The 19,767-nt window shown below is 42.7% G+C and overlaps 1 pseudogene; it reads left to right on the top strand.

Moving 5' to 3' along the window:
- The first annotated feature begins 58 nt into the window (after positions 1–58).
- LOC112230116 lies at positions 59–14,185 on the top strand (annotated as a pseudogene).
- Positions 14,186–19,767: the final 5,582 nt, after the last annotated feature.

Genomic DNA, 19,767 nt, shown 5'->3' with positions numbered 1-19,767 from the left:
CAGACGCAACTGTAAGTGACACCATCATGTTCGGTGGAAGAGGCAAATTGCCGCTCGCTTTCTCTTGCTTTTCAACGATTTTGCGGGAAATCTTTCCACCAACCGGGCATGATTCATGAAGCTTGTTTACTTTTCAGCCTAGCCGTTTGCATATTTCTGGTGCCAATTATAAATCAATACACTTGTTGCAGAAACAGTTGTTGCCAAATATGCTCAGTTCTGCACTTGTGCAAACCAGAAAACTGATGATAGGAAATGTACAGTCTATGTTATATATTTTTATGGTGAATGTAAATGCCGACCATTATAAATTGCACATGTTTATAATGCAGGGCATAATAATAAAAAACAATGCTAAGTTTTTCGCTTGTCAAGCGGATTTTTTGGGTAAATTCACAAGTTTTTGCACGGACTCAGTTGAAGCACGAACCGGAAATACAGCAATCACAACTTCCACACGTGTGAAAGATGCTTTTGGGCTAATTTAGTTCACTATTCTTGTTTTTAAGGAATGCTTTAATAACACTCACAACAGAAGTCGGTCAAATTGTAAGCACCAAGTAAGTGACGATGGCTGAAATAGTCCAACAGCGGATCGAGAATCGAATCCCAGAGTTGGAACAGTTGGAGAGAGTGGGACTGTTCAGCAAAAAAGAAGTCAAGTAAGATGAAAAACACTCTTTAGCTTAGCTATCACTTGCAATGTTAGTAAATCTTTGAAGTTGTATTAAATTCGATTCATCTCCCAATTACAGATCCTTGCTAAAACGGGCGACAGCTTTAGAATACAAACTGCATCGATTGATCATAACCAAAGTTGACTTCATTGCATACATTCAGGTGTGCCCCAGTGAATAAAGATAGAATATGTGAGTATGGGCAATCAAAAACAAGTACTATACAATGTATTAATCTGTGTTATTTCTTATTTCAGTATGAAATCAATGTCTTAGAGCTGATAAAGAAGAGAAGATCAGTAAGTTTTGAATCTCATATGTAGTAATATATATATATTACTATATATATATATGGTAAATTTAATTTTGTAGGCTACACATTCGCAGCTAAAAGTTGAATTGCGGTATAGGCCTACAAATAAAGAGAATAACAATTAGGTAGATTAACAAAACAATGAAAGTGATGTTGATGAAGCCAGCTTCGGAGAGTTCCTTCACAACTGCGTGTGCCAAGCTCATGGCGGAGACTGTTGCTTCAGGCAACTCACTGGAGTGATGGTGATGCCTGATGATGCATTTCATTTGGCCTCCTGGCCATGATGTTGTCCTCAGCCTCTCTGTAGCCTTCCTGTGATGCCAGGTGATGGAGTTGGCTTGGTGGCCCTGATGTCGTCATCAGCTCAACTTCTCTGTAGCCTGGACTTGTGCACCCACTTGGGTGATGTCTCTGCAGTTACTATAGCTCAATCCAGAGCAGTAGTCATCCTCATTACGATCACTGCCATTTCCACAATCAATGCAGTCAGGTCTTATAAGGCGGGGCTTAATATAAGCCTAGCTGTCTGCCTGTCCGACCTCGAGAAAAATGTTCCACTTTTTAATTTCAATAGAAGCCGGTGATGAGTCTGATGCATCTTTTAAATGCAAACGTTAGCAGGCAGTTAGTTGTCAAGCTAGCCAAACAAGCAGATTTGCCATCACTCCATGGGTAAAAACAACCAGATATACCATTGAAGTTGGGAAGTTTACATACACTTACGTTGGAGTTATTAAAACTAGTTTTTCAATCATTCCACAAATGTCTTGTTAACAAACTATAGTTTTGGCAAGTTGTTTGGGACATCTACTTTGTGCATGACGCAAGTCATTTTTCCAACAATTGTTTACAGACAGATTATTTCACTTATAATTCACTGTATCACAATTCCAGTGGGTCAGAAGTTAACATACACTAAGTTTACTGTGCAGCCGTCATACCACTCAGGAAGGAGACGCATTCTGTCTCCAAGAGATGAACGTACTTTAGCGCAAAAAGTGCAAATCAATCCCAGAACAACAGCAAAGGACCTTGTGAAGATGCTGGAGGAAACGGGTACAAAAGTATCTATATCCACTGTAAAATGAGTCCTATATCGACATAACCTGAAAGGCCTTTCTGCAAGGAAGAAGCCACTGCTCCAAAACCGCCATTAAAAAGCCAGACTACAGTTTGCAACTGCACATAGGGACAAAGATCGTACTTTCTGGAGAAAAGTACTCTAGTCCGATGAAACAAAAATGTAACTTTATGGGCGTAATGACCATCGTTATGTTTGGAGGAAAAAGGGGGAGGCTCGCAAGCCGAAGAACACCATCCCAACCGCGAAGCACGGGGGTGGCAGCATCATGTTCTGGGGGTGCTTTGCTGCAGGAAGGACTGGTGCACTTCGCAAAATAGATGGCATCATGAGGGAAATTACAGTTGAAGTCAGAAGTTTACATACACCTTAGCCAACTGCATTTAACTTCATTTTTCACAATTCCTGACATTTAATCCTAGTAAAAATTCCCTGTCTTAGGTCAGTTAGGATCACCACTTGATTTTAATAATGTGAAATGTCAGAATGATAGCAAGAGTGATTTATTTAGGCTTTTATTTCTTTCATCACATTCCCAGTGGGTCAGATGTTTACATACACTCAATTAGTAATTGGTAGCATTGCCTTTTAAATTGTTTAACTTGGGTCAAACGTTTGGGGTAGCCTTCCACAATAAGTTGGGTGAATTTTGGCCCATTCCTCCTGACAGAGCTGGTGTAACTGAATCAGGTATGTAGGCCTCCTTGCTCGCACACGGTTTTTCAGTTCTGCCCACAAATTTTCTTTAGGTTTGAGGTCAGGGCCTTGTGTTGGCTACTCCAATACCTTGACTTTGTTGTCCTTAAGCCATTTTGCAACAACTTTGGAAGTATGCTTGGGGTGATTGTCGATTTGGAAGACCCATTTGCGACCAAGCTTTAACTTCCTGGCTGATGTCTTGAGATGTTGCTTCAATATATATCCAAAATATATTTTTACTAGGATTAAATGTCAGGAATTGTGAAACACCTTAGCCAAACACATTCAAACTCAGCTTATGTAAACTTCCGACTTCAACTGTATATCCAATCAACGACTTAACAAAAAACCTGATTTAAAAAAAAATCTAAAATATGTACAAAATATACAGAGCTCTCTGTTTAGGCTGCCTTACAGTGCCATGGCAACCACAGAATCCACTAATAATAATAATAAATCCACTTTCATTATCATGCTAGAGTTTACAACCGATGAATGACTGCAAGTCATTTGAAGTTCTATGAAATATGGAAATATTGAATATCTGTATCAGGAGTATTTAAAAAAATATTTGTTCCTCATCATGTTTCATTTATAGCGCATCGGCTATCAGTTCAAAAGAGAGGAGATTGAGTTTTCCATCATCTCGAGGATCAACAACATTTTCAGAAGGGCCACAACTAAATGGAAGGTACCATACAAGCCCTATATGACATAGCTATTAGCTACAGGATGTTGAATATTTCAAACAGCGCTATGCAGAAGGTACCAAAGAAGTCAATGGACAGGTCAATAATAAGTTATCTTTTTGCAGGATGATGTTCAGTTGTGGCTCTCTCACATTGCTTTCTGTAAGAAATGGGTAAGTTTAAGTTATCTTGGGTTCTACGTTGAATAAATGTTGTGTTCGGGTGCTGAAACGGTTATTTTTTTGTCATCTCAAATAGAACACAAAGGGTGCAATCAGCAAGGTGTTCTCCTCCATGCTTGCCATTCATCCTGAGAAACCAGGTAGATTTATCATCATTATACTATGGTAACATACCACGTCAATGGCATATGTCCTTGTAATAAACACTGAGTGTACAAAACATTAAGGAATGCATTGTTGCACGCCCTTTTGCCCTCACAATAGCCTCAATTCGTCGGGGCATGGACTAATACAAGGTGTCGAAACTGGTCCACAGTGATGCTGGCCCATGTTGACTCTATGTCCTTTGGGTGGGGAACCATTCTTGATACACACAGGAAACTGTTGAGCGTAGAAAAACTCAGCAGTGGTGCAGTTCATGACACACTCAAACCGGTGCGCCTGGCACCTACTACCATACCCCGTTCAAAGGCACTTAAATATTTTGTCTTGCCCATTCACCCTCTGAATGGCAAACATACACAATCCATGTCTCAATTGTCTCCAGGCTTAAAAATCCTTCTTTAACCTGTCTCCCCCACTTCATCTACACTGATTTTTGAAGTGGATTTAACTGGTGACATCAATAAGGGATCATAGCTTTCACCTGGCCAGTCTATGTCATGGAAAGAGCAGGTGTTCCTAATGTTTTGTGGTATATAATGTATGCCATTTAGCATTTATCCAAAGCGACTTAGTCATGCGTGCATACATTCTACGTATGCGTGGTCCTGTGAATCAAACCTACTACCCTGGCCTTACAAGCGCTGTGCTCTACCAACTGAGCTGCAAAGGACCCCTATATACACTACACAGGGTCCTATCATTGCTCCAATTGTTTGAGTGGATGACGGAGCCTCGTCAGCGGAATCATTGATTGCCTCTCCTTTCTCCAGCCCTGTGGATCATGGCTGCCAAGAGCGAGCTGGAGGACAGAAACTCGTCAGAGAGCGCCAGACACCTGTTCCTGCGTGCCCTGCTCTTCCACCCGGAAAGCAAGAAGGTCTACCAGGAGGTACGGAGTGGCATTTGATTTTCAATGAATTGAAGAATTGCCATATTAGGCTCAATGCTATGGAAATCTAAGTGCTGTGTTAGCAAACACTGAATGCACATAAAAGGCCTAAATGTAGCAGGACCACTGTTAAAACCCCCAGGATGATTGATACCCGTGTCTCTATCTGAACAGTGCTTCCGTATGGAGCTGTTGCACGCTGAGAAATTAAGGAAGCAACAGAAGGAGCTGGAGCAGGCTGAGATAGACGTGGTGAGTACACACACACCTTTTTGAGTCTCTTTTTCTGGACTGGGTCACTGATTGTCCTCTTCGCTCTACAGGGAGGGTACGAGTTCTCCCCTGAGATCGTGAGTGGCAAACTGGCCGAGGTGGTGTACAGAGATGCTACTGGGAAAATCCAAGGTGAGTTGCGTTGTATTTGTTCTATGCCATTTGTATTGCCTAACAGTTATCTGTATGTCTACTTTGGTTATTAAGAGAGTATAGACAGTGTTTTGGAGATGTTAATGGATTTCTCTGTGCTGTCCACAGGAGCTGATTTCATCCTGTCTCTTTTGACCATCGCCGCCATCTTTGACTTCACTAAAGACCTACAGGACACCATTATACAAGAGTAAGGCTACATTTTGGGTTGCTGATCTCTCTGTGTTCATTTTTCAACATGACACAACACACACTGACCATGCTGAATGTCCTGTCCCCAGCCTGCAGAGCAAATACACATACGACTCACTGACGTGGGACTTCATGGCCAGGCGGGAGCTGGAGGCGACGGTGGGGGAGGAGCTTCAGACAGCCATGGGGCGGGCCTCTGACATCGCCAGGAGAGAGGAGCGCTGCTGCCAGGTCTACGAGCAGGGCCTCAACAGCCTCAACACAGGTACGTACACACAACCCACAGATATGCACACCTCAACACAGGTACATACACACAACCAACAGAAATGCACACCTCAACACAGGTACGTACACACAACCAACAGAAATGCACACCTCAACACAGGTACGTACACATAACCAACAGAAATGCACACCTCAACACAGGTACGTACACACAACCAACAGAAATGCACACCTCAACACAGGTACGTACACACAACCAACAGAAATGCACACCTCAACACAGGTACGTACACATAACCAACAGAAATGCACACCTCAACACAGGTACGTACACACAACAAACAGAAATGCACACACCAACACAGGTACGTACACACAACCAACAGAAATGCACACCTCAACACAGGTACGTACACATAACCAACAGAAATGCACACCTCAACACAGGTACGTATACACAACCAACAGAAATGCACACCTCAACACAGGTACGTACACATAACCAACAGAAATGCAACACCTCAACACAGAAATGCACACGTCAACACAGGTAACCAACCAGAAATGCACACCTCAACACAGGTACGTACACACAACCAGCAGAAATGCACACCTCAACACAGGTACGTACACACAACCAGCAGAAATGCACACCTCAACACACCGTACACACAACCAGCAGAAATGCACAGGTACGAAATACACACAACCAGCAGAAATGCACACCTCAACACAGGTACGTACACACAACAAACAGAAATGCACACCTCAACACAGGTACGTACACACAACCAGCAGAAATGCACACTCAACACACAGAAATGCACACACCAACACATAACGTACACATAACAAACAGAAATGCACACACCAACACAGGTCGTACACACACAACAGAAATGCACACACCAACACAGGTACGTACACATAACAAACAGAAATGCACACACCAACACAGGTACGTACACATAACCAGCAGAAATGCACACAAACTCAACACAGGTACGTACACATAACCAACAGAAATGCACACCTCAACACAGGTACATACACACAACCAGCAGAAATGCACACACCAACCAGTACACACAACCAGCAGAAATGCACACACCAACACAGGTACGTACACACAACCAGCAGAAATGCACACACCAACACAGGTACGTACACACAACCAGCAGAAATGCACACACCAACACAGGTTAGACACATTACAACACACGGGTAAGACGCAACACAAAACTTTAAAAAACAAGTGCCATTTAAGATGTTGAAACCGTAATATCAACTGGTTATATTATATTGTGGAACACAATGTTAAAAAAGGCAGTAACCTCAGCGGTGGCGCTTGCCTGTAGATGCTTGTAGAATCAAAAGGACTATGTTAAGATGGGTTGAGTAAATAAATATGAAATTGAAATGGCCCCATATCTATTCAGTCAAAAAAACAAGCCGTTTGAGAATCATTCATTGAAACAGTAATGAGCGGTGTTAACTGCTCTGGTGGGATCTCACCGGCGCTTTTCAGTGACAATAGATGCGGTGCGAGATTGCTGCTGCTTGTCGCCCCTCCGAGAATGTTTCTTTGCGCTTGATAAGCATATGATTTCTCATGGCGATAGTTGTGCTATGGTACGAGAGCTTGATATTTGCATTGCAAACTATGCAATATACTTCCAACCTTTACTGCGTTTGGCCGCCATGCTGATAGTGCCCATTTCACACTATGTGCCTAAACCCCCCCCTGAAAATGTATTTCAGAAGAACAGAATAGCATATTAGCAGCTGAAAAATCCTCTACTTTTTGTGGCAACCAGCAAAACTCTGTTTTCACACTGGATTGCATATAGAAACTTTCACTCCACACATCAACCGCTGTTTGAGGAGCATCGTCTCGCTGCGTGACGGGCATATTTCACTCAAACTGTATGCCGTGTTGTCTCCAAACCTGTTTCCTGCCGCTACCCAGTGCTTAATTTGGGAAACCAAGTGAAATCTGTTCAGGAACATCAATAATCCCGTTTTTTCACAACAAAACCTATTTCATTAAACTGCCGATGGCTCCTCTCTCTGCTCGCTGGAGAAAGGAATGAAGGAGAGAGGAGGAAATGGAAACGCACGGTGGTGAAATATTCTGTAGCGAAAGGTCATTATTATCTGCCTATTAATTATGAAAATATAAAATGCCATATTATTAGGTTATTCAAAATCCTAATAATATCAAATACAGATTCACTATAATTGTAGGCTAACTATACTCTGTAAGCTGCTCTGCACAATCAATGGACCAACACATGGCCTCGGCCAGTGTTTCCCAACCGTGGTACCCCGAGTACCCCAAACAGTACACATTTGTATTGTAACCCTGGACAAGCACACCTGATTCAGCTTGTCAGCTAATCATCAAGCCCTCAATGAGATGAATATATGGTGTGTTTGTCCATGTGTACTGCTTGAAACATCTTGGTATTACAGACTCCGACAGGGGATGAAAATGTCAGTGAAGACCCTTGCCAGTTGGTCAGCGCATGCTTGGAGTACATGTCCTGGTAATCCGTTTGGCCCTGTGGCCCTCTGAATGTTAACCTGTTTAACGGTCTTACTCACATCGGCAGCGGAGAGCGCGATCACAAAGTCGTCCGGGAAAAGCTGAAGCTGTCATGCATGTTTCAGTGTTTCTTTCCTCGAAGCGAGCATAGAAGTAATTTAGCTTGTCTTGTAGGCTCGTGTCAACTGGGCAGCTATCGGCTGTGCTTCTCTTTGTTGTCTGTAATAGTTTGCAATAGTTTGCAAGCCCTGCCTCATCTGACGAGGGTCGGAGCCAGTGTTCAAGGGGTATATCAATCTCCCCAGGGTAGCAGTAATACGTTGAGAGATTGTCCGCAAAGGGTTCCTCCTCTTTCCATCCCCCACTGAAGCTGGTTCATCCAGCTCCTGCCACAAGTGGTGTTTATCTGCCCAAATGTATTTCTGCAGGCATGGATGTGCTATGGCACCTGGCATCAGCAGCATAATATTGTGTAGAGGACTGAGGATCTTCCAAATATTGAAAGTGTTATTTTGTAAATGTAATTGTTTGGCTTTGCAACAAGATCCACCACGACCATGTTTTCCACTCCGTTTCAATCTGCTGTTGATCTTCTTCAAATTGATCGACCCTAGCGAGGTCGAACAATGTAGTCTACATTTTGCATTCATGTCAGAGTGATTAGAGGGACAATGGAGCGCTGAGTACCAGGCCATTAGCCTCCTGACATCGTTAACGAGTTGGGTACGACCAACACATCGGCACCTTTTCATGCAGTGGGAGCATAGGAGTAGCCCCCTGACATCGTTAACGAGTGGGGTACGACCAACACATCGGCACCTTTTCATGCAGTGGGAGCATAGGAGTAGCCTCCTGACATCGTTAACGAGTTGGGTACGACCAACACATCGGCACCTTTTCATGCAGTGGGAGCATAGGAGGAGAGTACCGTCAACATTCACGTGGAATTTGACTGTGGTCATGACTCATGACTGCCGGTCTCTCTGCTGTGTTCCAGAGGCCATGTGGGCGTGCTACGTGTCCTTCTGCCTGGAGAGGTTCAAGAGGAAAACCGACGTCCGGGAGCTGAAGGAGACGGTTAACATTTCAAACCATGACAATCATTGCTGATGAGCACTTTTTTTTTTTTGTGAAGAATATTGATGATCTAGTGTTAATGTGACTAGTATATTAGTGAAATGAGTGTATGGTTTTCTAAGACTGAAATCTGACCTGTGTGTGTGTGTGTGTGTGTTGGCATCCCTCAGAGGCAGGAGAGGCTGCTGGCAGTGCTTCAGCGTGCCCACGACTCCTCACTGCTGAAGGAGGACTTCTAAAAGAACTGGGTAAGAAGATGTCTTATGGCAAGAGTAAATCTAGGACAGCAAGCGTATAAACATAGGCTTTCTAACGTACAAACACACAGCATATAGAAACCAATAGGAAACACGAGGTTCACAAACATGTAACGGTTTGCTGTGCCTGTGTCCCTCCATCGGTCGGTTCAGCTGCAGGTCTTACTCTCATCGGGAGACTCGGAGCAGACCGCTGCGGTTGCCATGGCAGCCACCCAGCGCTACAGACAATCTGTGGACGTGTGGTGCCTGGCCCTGCAGACGATGGTGCGTCTGGGGAGTGGCGCCACAGGCAAGCTATTCCAGGACGCCCTGACACATGTGAATCCCAAGGTACACACACACACACACTATGGGCTGCTGTGAAAGTGGGGCAGCTCCAACTCTGTCCCAGATAATTTCCTACAGCATATTAACTTCCTCAAATGACTGCTATTCCCTGCTAGAAACCAGTTCCAATATGACTGGAAGGGCTCAATTCAATCAAACCCACAGTGCAGTATTTACATGGTAGTTCCTTTTCCTGTGGTCAAATGACATGACAGAATGGCTTCAGGTACTGTTAAACCCCATTACTAATACCAGGGAGACTTTCCTTACAGGTAAATTCTTCAGGTACTGTTAAACCCCATTACTAATACCAGGGAGACTTTCCTTACAGGTAAATTCTTCAGGTACTGTTAAACCCCATTACTAATACCAGGGAGACTTTCCTTACAGGTAAATTCTTCAGGTACTGTTAAACCCCATTACTAATACCAGGGAGACTTTCCTTACAGGTAAATTCTTCAGGTACTGTTAAACCCCATTACTAATACCAGGGAGACTCAAATGACTTTTAGTTGATTTCATGTTCGTAGGCATTGGACTAACGTCTGTGCCCAGTGGGTAGTATGTAGTAGAGCTGGGATGATAAGCCAATCAATTATCGACACCAACCATACCGATCCCTTATCGCAGGCATTTTGCTGATATCGTCATGAAAAGTAGCCTATACTAGAGAAATGTGATAAGATAATTTGCTAATGTGGGTGATTGTTTATGGGACAATTGATGGCTACAGTCAAACTAGTAGTTCAAAGGAAGAAAAAAAACCAACTGGTGCACATCGTTGTAAACGTATCCAATTTATTGTTATTTATCAATTCAGGCAATATGGCTCTTGTAGATCGTCTTTCATTGTTATGACGGGTGTTGCGCAATATAAGGGGCAGCTCACGGGACGGGGCTGACTGTGTGATGTAATTATGTAGTCACAAAGACATGGTTGATCCGGGGTGTGAGTTGCGAAATAATATGGGCTCAGTGGGATTGTCTCTGGAATGTAAAAAAACAAACATTTTGACTAAGATTTATGGGGGGGAGGGAGTATCTTCTAAAAATGTTTGGAGCATCAGAGTGTGCAAGCCGTACTTACCGGTAACACATTTTCCAGCCCAGCAACCCATGAATATATTTTATTTGTTAAAAGAGCATCTTACCTGATGTTAACCACCCTGGTCTTGTCTGTTGACAGTTGAGTTTGCCCCTGTGGCAGCTGCAGGTGGAGTGGAGCATGACATCACAGAGCCCAGAGGAAACTGAAGCCCTGTTTCAGGTACAGAACCAAGCCCAACCTCTCAAATTACATTAGTTTATCACATTTTAATACAATACCAGTTTGCATTTGTCATAATTCCAAGCAAGACAGTGCTTGCTTTGACCAAGCTTTTTCTGGTTCTATGTCGTTCTTACCCTCCATTGTGTCAAAAGCAGTAGTGCCTCATAGGCTGCGTTTACATCGGCAGGCCAATTCTGATCTTTTGACCAATCACATCAGATCTTTTTCAGAGCTGTTGTGATTGGTCAAAATGCCAATTTATGTAAACGCAGCCATATTTCTCTACATACAATGTTGTCTGGTTGGATGAGAATTAGTTGTAACAGTTTGTTTTTTCCTCTGCTCTCAGAGGTCTGCTGTCTGTGGTGCCTGCCGTTTCCATGGAGATAAAGGAGAAGTACCTTGACTGGTCCTACAGGGCCGGAGGCTACAAGAAAGCCAGGAAGACCTTCAAGGTACTGAAAATTAATAGTAATATTATATTATTAATTTCTCACCAGTTCTGCATTGTGAAGGCCAAATCAGTACAATGACGATTGTAATTCACAGTAGTTATTTTGTACAAGGTATCCTCGTTTAGATGACGACCTATTAATATGCATTTGAGTTCAGCATTTTGAAGAAGGAAAAACAACGTTGGACCTTCTCTTATTTTCCAGTTTGCATGAGAGCCGGCCCTTCTCCAAGGCCTTTTTCACCAGAATGATCCAGATGGAGAAAGATCAAGTGAGTCGAGTCACAATGTATGGGGAAACAAGAACAAATCAAAATCAAATGTATTTATAAAGCCCTTCTTACATCAGCTGATATCTCAGTGCTGTACAGAAACCCAGCCTAAAACCCCAAACATCAAGCAATGCAGGTGTAGAAGCACGGTGGCTAGGAAAAACTCCCTAGGAAGGCCAGAACCTAGGAAGAAACCTAGAGAGGAACCAGGCTATGAGGGGTGGCCAGTCCTCTTCTGGCTGTGCCAGGTGGAGATTATAACAGAACATGGCCAAGATGTTCAAATATTCATAGGTGACCAGCAGGGTCAAATAATAATAATAATAATCACAGTGGATGTCGAGGGTGCAACAGGTCAGCACCCCAGGAATAAATGTCAGGTGGCTTTTCGTAGCCGATCACATTCAGAGTATCTCTACCACTCCTGCTGCCTCTAGAGAGTTGAAAACAGCATGCCTGGGACAGGTAGCACGTCCGGTGAACAGGTCAGGATTCCATAGCCGCAGGCAGAACAGTTGAAACTGGAACAGCAGCACGGCCAGGTGGACTGGGGACAGCAAGGAGTCATCAGGCCAGGTAGTCCTGAGGCATGGTCCTAGGGCTCAGGTCCTCCGAGAAAGAAAGAGAGAGTTAGAGAGAGCATACTTAAATTCACACAGGACACCGGATAAGACAGGAGAAATACTCCAGATATAACAGACTGGCCCTAGCCCCCCGACACAAACTACTGCAGCATAAATACTGGAGGCTGAGACAGGAGTGGTCGGGAGACACTGTGCCTCCATCCGACGATACCCCCGGACAGGGCCAAACAGGCAGGATATAACCCCACCCACTTTGCCAAAGCACAACCCCCACACCACTAGAGGGATATCTTCAACCACCAACTTACCATCCTGAGACAAGGCTGAGTATAGCCCACAAAGATCTCTGCCATGGCACAACGCAAGGGGGAGCGCCAACCCAGACAGGAAGATCACGTCAATGACTCAACCCACTCAAGTGACGCACCCCTCCCAGGGACGGCATGGAAGAGCACCAGTAAGCCAGTGACTCAGCCCCTGTAATAGGGTTAGAGGCAGAGAATCCCAGTGGAGAGAGGGGAACCGGCCAGGCAGAGACTGCAAGGGCGGTTCATTGCTCCAGTGCCTTTCCGTTCACCTTCACACTCCTGGGCCAGACTACACTCAATCATATGACCCACTGAAGAGATGAGTCTTCAGTAAAGACTTAAAGGTTGAGACCGAGTCTGCGTCTCTCACATGGGTAGGCAGACCATCCCATAAAAATTGAGCTCTATAGGAGAAAGCCCTGCCTCCAGCTGTTTGTTTAGAAATTCTAGGGACACTAAGAAGGCCTGCGTCTTGTGACCGTAACGTTTGTGTAGGTATGTACAGCAGGACCAAATTGGAAAGATAGTCCATGCTCAGACAAATATATGTTGCAACCAACCAAGGCATCGTCTCAAACTAGCCTGTTGTTCCAATATTGCCACACATTGTTGTGGCTTTATGTACAAAATGTTGCATAAAGGGTTTAACTTTTCACACTAATGTTAGGATTTTTGTAAGTCTGTTCCCAGATCTGTTTGTGCTGCATAGCCAATGGGCTATGGTCATTGGCAAGGCTGTTGTACTAACTGGAATGATGTGACTGTTCTTTTAGGAGACTCCCAAGATGAGCAACCTGAGGGACTTCTATGAGAGAGCGCTGAGGGAATTCGGCTCCACAGATGATGGTGAGATTCTGAAAAGCGCATTCGAAGCAGCCCATTTCAAATAAGTCCGACAGGGATTTTTGCATGTCAGTTACTACACTTAACAACTCAAAGACTTCCAATAGGCCAGTAGAAGAATGAACAAGACATACGTGGTTGGAACTACAGGTTTTGCAGGCTTTTATTCCAGCCCAACATTAACACACCTGAATCAACAGCAACTTTGATTAGCTGATTTGAGTTGTTTTAGTATGGCACGAATATAAACCTTTACTTCCATGTAGTTTTCTGGGACAAAGTAAGTTAAGATGGGTCACTCAGGACTGTCTGTATGGCTTTTTCCCTCCAGATCTGTGGCTGGAGTACATCCGAGAGGAGCTTGGGCCCAGAGGCCAGCCAGAAAGCTGTGGGATGATCCACTGGAGAGCCATGAAGATGCTGGAGGGGGAGAGTGTGGAGAGATTCACTGCCCAGTACACCCTGCTGTAGACTGGACACATCTAGAACACACTTTATATGATCCGAGTTCAATTTGTACTTTACATTTCCTTGCATTTTGTATTCAACGTGGTGTTTCATGCAAGTTTACAACTTGCATCATTTTATTTTTTGAAGAGTTATGTTAATGTACACATCAGTGAAAATAACATTTATTACGTATTTACAAAACATGAATTTTGTCGCTGTTAACTTGAAATAAAAGCATCCCTACAGTCTCCTTGGTCAAGGTGTTTCTACAGTTTTCCATCTGTAGGTCAATATCACACATTGTAGCACATGGGATTATCGTTCTTCTGTTTCAATAACCAGTGCGTCACATGACTACTTAAATACATGTGAGTATTATGAGCATAACGACCCCTGACTTGCTTCCTCAGATTGGAGCCTAGGGATAGCAGTAGATCCACTGACCAACCAGTGCTCTGCAAAACCTTTTCTTGATTAGTGGTAACAGATTCAGCTCTATACAAGACATTTATCTGCAGTCAGAACATTGCACTCTCCTGTACCTTAGTACAGACCCCTTGACTTTTTCCACATTTTGTTACATTACAGCCTTATTCAAAAATGTAAATAGTTTTTTTCCTCATCAATCTACACACAATACCCCATAATGACAAATCAAAAACAGGTGTTTATAAATTATTGCTAATTTATACAAAATAAAAGTGAAATATCACATTTACATAACTATTCAGACCCTTTACTCAGTAGTTTTGTTGAAGCACCTTTGGCAGCGATTACAGACTTGAGTTTTCTTGGGTATGTTATTTGTCACATGCACCGAATACAACAGGTGTAGGTCGACGTTACAGTGAAATGCTTACTTACAAGCCCCTAACCAAAATATGAATAAGAAATAAAAGGAACAAGTAATTAAAGAGCAGCAGTAAAATATGGGGAGTTTCTCTCATTATTTTCTGCAGATCCTCTCAAGCTCTGTCATGTTAGATGGGGAGCGTTGCTGCACAGCTATTTTCAGGTCTCCAGAGATGCTCGTTCGGGTTCTGGCTGGGACATTCAAGGACATTCAGACCTGAAGCCACTCCTGCGTTCTCTTTGCTGTGTGCTTAGGGTCGTTGTCTTGTTGGAAGGTGAACTTTCACCACAGCCTGAGGTCCTGAGTACTCTGGAGCAGGTTTTCATTAAGGATCTCTCTGTACTTTGCTCTGTTCATCTTTGCCTCGATCCTGACTAGTCTCCCGGTCCCTGCCACTGAAAAACATCCCCACAGCATGATGCTGCCACTACCATGCTTCACCGTAGGGATGATGCCAGGTTTCCTCCAGATGTGAAACTTTGCATTCAGGCCAAAGAGTTCAATCTCGGTTTCATCAGACCAGAAGATTTTGTTTCTCATAGAGTTTTTGGGTGCCTTTTGGCAAACTCCAAGCGGGCTGTCATGTGCCTTTTACTGAGGAGTGGCTTCCGTCTGGCCACTCTACCACAAAGGACTGCTTGGTGGAGTGCTACAGAGATGGTTGTCCTTCTGGAAGGTTCTCCCATCTCCACAGAGGTACTCTAGAGCTCTGTCAGAGTGACCATCGGGTTCTTGGTCACCTCCCTGACCAGGGCCCTTCTCCCCGATTGCTCAGTTTGACGGGGCGGCCAGCTCTAGGAAGAATCTTGGTGGTTCCAAACTTCTTCCATTTAAGAATGATGGAGGCCAGTGTGTTCTTGGGACTTTCAATGCTGTAGCAATTTTTTTGGTACCCTTCCCCAGATCTGTGCCTCGACACAATCTTGTCTCTGAGCTCTACGGACAATTCCTTTGACCTCATGGCTTGGTTTTTGCTCTGACAAGCACTGTCAACTGTGGGATGTTATATAGACAGGTGTGTGCCTTTCCAAATCATGTCCAATCAATTGAATTTACCAAAGGTGGACTACTACAAAATAATTTGTAGAAACATCAAGGATTATCAATGGAAACAGGATGCACCTGAGCTCAATTTTCGAGTCTCATAGCAAATGGACCGAATACTTATGTAAATAAGGTATGTTTTTCATTTCTTTTTTTATTCGTGAAAAATACTAAGAACTTGTATTTGCTTTGTCATTCTGGGGTATTGTGAGTAGATTGCTGAGGAAATGTTTTTATTTAATCCATTTTAGAATAAGGCTGAAGGCACTGTACATTCACACAAAGATCCAGGAGATTATTAAATGTTGTATTGCCATGGAGGCCTTTGTCACAATTGATTTACCTGAAACATTTCACTGAGGCCCATTTTAGCAATCTGAACAAGATGATAGGGCAAACATTGTGTATTCATCATATATTGTAGCAAGTGTACAATTTAAATGGATTATACAACATTCATGTTTTTTTTTAAGGCCTACAATGTGTTTAATACCCTTTTAATGATGAGTGCAAGCATTACTGAAACTGAAGCATTTATAAACAATGTACCAAAACATTCAGGTTGATTCACATTTAACAGGTAAGGATGCCTCTAATTACTCTTTCCAGTGACGTAACCTTCACAGCTGTAGCCATGTTCAACTACCGCCACGGAATGCCACTACAAAGTCTTGCATTACAAGACCATCAACATTTATTTATTTTAGTCATCAAATAAACATTGCTTTAAAGTTGTTTCATCAAAGAACATGTACTGTACTAAATGGCATTCATGATGACGACCAGTGTATTGACCGTTGAATGCTTCACAGAAACTCACCTTCTCCTACAGAGTAATTCATAGAACCTTGAAGGCCAGTTTTCGACAACAAATAAGGCTTCTTGAGAATACATTCAGTCCGTCCCATGATATTCCACTCTCCCTCACTGGGTGATATAACAGTTAACGTCTAAGTGAACGCTTTCATCTTCATGACCAAGACTGGCACCTTGTACAATCATGGTATTGAAGAGGGAATCCCCAGTTTACAGTTTTCCCATGCATCATACCGGCGGGATAAGCAATTAGAGCCAACATGAAAACCTATCTAACTAATACTGTTATTCCATCTGGGGAGTGAAACCACTTGAGGCATATTAAGGCAGGCAAACCTAATGATAGTTAGCATCCCTTTAGTGCGCTATTAGATTACAGTCTGCAGGTTGAAGTATCTCTGTGGTTTTAGCATCCCCACATCCAGAGATGGGCAGTATTCCTGTTACATGTGTTTGAAATGTAAATTACTTTAGAATATTTTGTCATTTGCATTTCACCGGCCTGAACTACAATCTAATGTAGTTTGTAACAAGATACTTTCGAGACCTGTAATTTATATTTTCAAAATGCAAAATCATTTTCTATACTATTTTTTATTTTATAGCGGTTCAACATTTGGTGGCCCCCTTTCACCCTGCATCGGTATCAGAAGTCACGGCACTATGGTGTTATATGAGTGTCTGCTGAGTGAACATGTAAATGTAAAAATGTCCACCTGCAAAGCATGGTGGGTATTATTCATGAGCTCCACCCACAAAATGAGGCCAATAATAATACCCAGTGTGCTTTGCAATTGTTCATTTTTACATTTAGGTCATTTAGCAGACATTTATCCATAGCGACTTACAGTCAGTGCATTCAATCAAGGTAGATAAACAACCACATATTACAGTCATAGCAAGTTAAATGTTGTTGTTTTTGTTTCCGTTAATAAGACTATTGTTGTAGTGAAGGCGTATACTTGCAAATGTATTTTGTATTAAAAAATAAATCATTCTAAATACAATACTTTGCAAAAGTAATTTGTATTATAGTTTGATACATTGGTCTTTAGAGCAGAGGCCCACCGATTTAATTAGGGCCAATTTCAAGTCTTCATAACAATTGGTAATCAGCATTTATGGACGCCGATGACATTGCAATCCACGAGGAAATTGTGTGGCAGTCTGACCACCTGTTACGCGTGTGCAGCAAGGAGCCTAGCTAAGTTGCTAGCTAGCATTAAACTTACCTTATAAAAAACAATCAATCTTCACATAATCACTAGTTAGCTACACATGGTTGATGATATTACTAGGTTAATAACGAGCTTGTTCTGCACTGCATATAATCAATGTGGTGGCTGTTAATTTATCATCGAATCACAGCCTATTTCAACCACACCAAACGGGAGATGATTTAACAAAAGCTCATTGCCGAAAAAAGCACAATCTTTGCACAAATGTACCTAACCATAAGCATCAACGCCTTTCTTAAAATCAATACACAGAAGTATATATTTTAAAACCTGCATATTTAGTTAAAAGAAATTCAAGATAGCAGGCAATATTAACTAGGGAAATTGTGTCACTTCTCTTGCGTTGTGCAAGCAAAGTCAGGGTATATGCAACAGTTTGGGCCGCCTGGCTCGTTGCAAACTAATTTGCCAGAATTTTACATAATTATGACATAACATTGAAGGTTGTGCAATGTAACAGCAATATTTAGACTTAGGGTTGCCACCCGTTCAATAAAATATGGAACGGATCCGTATTTCACTGAAAGAATAAACATTTTGTTTTCGAAATGATAGTTTCTGGATTTGACCATATTAATGACCAAAGACTTGTATTTCTGTGTTTATTATATTATAATTAAGTCTATGATTTGATATTTGATAGAGCAGTCTGACTGAGCGCTGGTAGGCAGCAGCAGGCTCGTAAGCATTCATTCAAACTTTACTGCATTGGCCAGCAGCTCTTAGCAATGTTGGAGGCACAGCGCTGTTTATGACTTTAAGCCTACTCCCGAGATTAGGCTGGCAATACTAAAGTGCCTATTAAAACATCCAATAGTCAAAGGTATATGAAATACAAATGGTATAGAGTGAAATAGTTGACGCATCATAATTTCTGTAATAACTACAACCAAAAACTTCTTAACTGGGAATATTGACCCACCAGCTTTCATATCTTCTGAGCAAGGAACTTAAACGTTAGCTTTTTTACATGGCACATACTGCACTTGTACTTTTTTCTCCAACACTGTGTTTTTGCATTATTTAAACCAAATTGAGCATGTTTCATTATTTATTTGAGACTAAATAGATTTTATGTATGTATTTTATTAAGTTAAAAATAAGTGTTCATTGTTCATTCAGTATTGTTATAATTGTCATTTTTACAAATATATATATACATATATAAATCGCCCGATTAATTGGTATCGGCCTTTATTGGCCCTCCAATAATCGGTATCGGCGTTGCAAAATCATAATCGGTCGACCTCTACTTTAAAGTAACTTGTATTTGTAAAAAGATACATTTTGATGCATCTTCTGCCCATGTCTTCTTCCATTGGTGCAAAGCGAGTGAAACTATTGACTCACTGAGACACACAGTGTCCAGCAACACCTCCGCAGTAGAATGGTACAATTGGCAGTCGAGATAAAGGCTAAATAGCCAAAAACTTTTCTAATAGCCAAAATCCCTTATTAATCATGTCCTGCTCCATCTCATCCATGTAGGTCTGGATGACTTTCCAGACCCACACTCTCAATGCTTCTGATCACTATGGTAATCCAGTGTTGTCCTCAAAACTTGCCTCCTGGGCCCTGCGTGGCTTCTCCTTCCTCTCCTCCCCCTCAGTGCTTCCTCAACAGTATGTAGGTGAAGAGCACCACCACTCCAGCGGTCAGCGCTGCGATGACACACTGGTGGATGGTGGTGACGGTCTCCAGCGTGTGGATGCGCTCCTCCATGGCGCTGGTGTGGATGTAGTCATAGACGGAGGCACCGATGCTCCACACCGCCCACGCGGCATCCACCAGTGCCTTCATAGTGGGGGAGACCATTTAGGTGCTGCAGGGTGCCGCTGGAGCTGGACCCCAGCCTCATCTGCCGCTCATGGGCCCCACT

The sequence above is a fragment of the Oncorhynchus tshawytscha genome, linkage group LG32 (genome assembly GCF_018296145.1).
Source record: "Oncorhynchus tshawytscha isolate Ot180627B linkage group LG32, Otsh_v2.0, whole genome shotgun sequence".
NCBI classification, from domain to species: domain Eukaryota; kingdom Metazoa; phylum Chordata; class Actinopteri; order Salmoniformes; family Salmonidae; genus Oncorhynchus; species Oncorhynchus tshawytscha.
The sequence above is the reverse complement of the archived record's forward strand: the minus strand, read 5'-3'. Positions and strand labels throughout refer to the sequence as shown.